At 36.8% G+C, this 1,873-nt stretch overlaps 1 non-coding gene across 1 annotated transcript; it reads left to right on the forward strand.

Moving 5' to 3' along the window:
- The first annotated feature begins 1,243 nt into the window (after positions 1 to 1,243).
- Positions 1,244 to 1,347, forward strand: LOC130938537 (small nucleolar RNA R71). Its single transcript, XR_009069700.1, has one exon. It is a non-coding gene; the product is annotated as a small nucleolar RNA R71 (small nucleolar RNA).
- Positions 1,348 to 1,873: the final 526 nt, after the last annotated feature.

A 1,873-nucleotide genomic window follows, 5' to 3' on the forward strand; every position in this document is an offset into this window, starting at 1 on the left:
CTCAATGATCCCTAGCTTCTCCATTACAGAGAGTGCCATAAGATTTATGCCTGTCCCTAGGTCACACAGAGCCTTTTCAAAGGTCATGGTGCCAATGGTATAGGGTATTAAGAATTTACCAGGATCTTGTTTCTTTTGATGTAAAGTTTGCTGAACCCATGTATCTAGTTCACCAATGAGCAAGGGAAGTTCATCTTCGCAAGTCTCATTACCAAACAACTTGGCATTCAGCTTCATGATAGCTCCTAGATATTGAGCAACTTGCTCTCCAGTTACATCTTCATCCTCTTTAGATAAAGAATAGTTTTCAGAGCTCATGAATGGCATGAAGAGGTTTAATGGGATCTCGATGGTCTCTACATGAACTTCAGATTCCTTTAAATCCTCAATAAGGAATTTCTTCTTGCTTGAGAGACGTCCCATAAGATCTTCCTCATTGGGATTCACGTCCTCTCCTTCCTCTCTAGGTTCGGCCATGTTGATTATATTAATGGCCTTGCACTCTCTTTTTGGATTTTCTTCAGTATTGCTTGGGAGAGTACTAAGAGGAGTTTCAGTGACTTTCTTACTCAGCTGGCCCACTTGTGCCTCCAAATTTTTGATGGATGACCTTATTTCACTCATGAAGCTTAAAGTGGCCTTAGACAGATCAGAGACTATATTTGCCAAGTTAGAGGTGCTCTGCTCAGAATTCTCTGTCTGTTGTTGAAAAGATGATGGAAAAGGCTTGCCATTGCTAAACCTGTTTCTTCCACCATTATTAAAGCCTTGTTGAGGCTTTTGTTGATCTTTCCATGAGAAATTTGGATGATTTCTCCATGAAGAATTATAGGTGTTTCCATAAGATTCACTCATGTAATTTACCTCTGCCATTGCAGGGATTTCAGGATCATAAGCTTCTTCTTTAGAAGATGCCTCTTTAGTACTGTTGGATGCATTTTGCCATCCATTCAGACTTTGAGAAATCATGTTGACTTGCTGAGTCAACATTTTATTCTGAGCCAATATGGCATTCAGAGCATCAATTTCAAGAACTCACTTCCTCTGAGGCATCCCATTATTCACGAAATTCTTCTCAGAAGTGTACATGAATTGGTTATTTGCAACCATTTCAATAAGTTCCTGAGCTTCTGCAGCCATTTTCTTTAGGTGAATGGATCCACCTACAGAGTGGTCCAGTGACATCTTAGAGAACTCAGATAGACCATAATAGAATATATCTATCATGGTCCATTCTGAAAACATGTCAGAAGGACACTTTTTGGTCATCTGCTTGTATCTTTCCCAAGCTTCATAGAGGGATTCACCATCTTTTTGCTTGAAGGTCTGAACATCCACTCTAAGCTTGCTCAGATTTTGAGGAGGAAAGAACTTAACCAAGAAGATCGTGACCAGCTTATCCCAAGAGTCCAGGCTATCCTTAGGTTGTGAGTCCAACCATGTTCTAGCTCTGTCTCTTACAGCAAAAGGGAAAAGCATGAGCCTGTAGACTTCAGGATCTACTCCATTAGTCTTAACAGTCTCACAGATCTGCAAGAACTCAGTTAAAAACTGGTAGGGATCTTCTGATGGAAGTTCATGAAACTAAAAGATGGAAATGGTTTAATTTTTTTAAATTAAAATTAATTACTTGACTAACAAGAAACTAAAAGATATGATTCTAGAATTTAAAGATTGAACCTTTCTTAACAAGAAAGTAACAAATTTCAAATTTTTGAATCAATCACATTATTTGTTAGTTAAGTTTCGAAAATTTGAAATAAAAATTAGAAAAAGATTTTGAAAAATGTTTTCAAATTTTTGAAAATCATAAAAAATTAAAAAGGATTTGATTTTTTTTTTTTTTGAAAAAGTTTTGAAAAGATAAGATTTT

Source organism: Arachis stenosperma, chromosome 6 (assembly GCF_014773155.1).
Source record: "Arachis stenosperma cultivar V10309 chromosome 6, arast.V10309.gnm1.PFL2, whole genome shotgun sequence".
Lineage (NCBI taxonomy): Eukaryota > Viridiplantae > Streptophyta > Magnoliopsida > Fabales > Fabaceae > Arachis > Arachis stenosperma.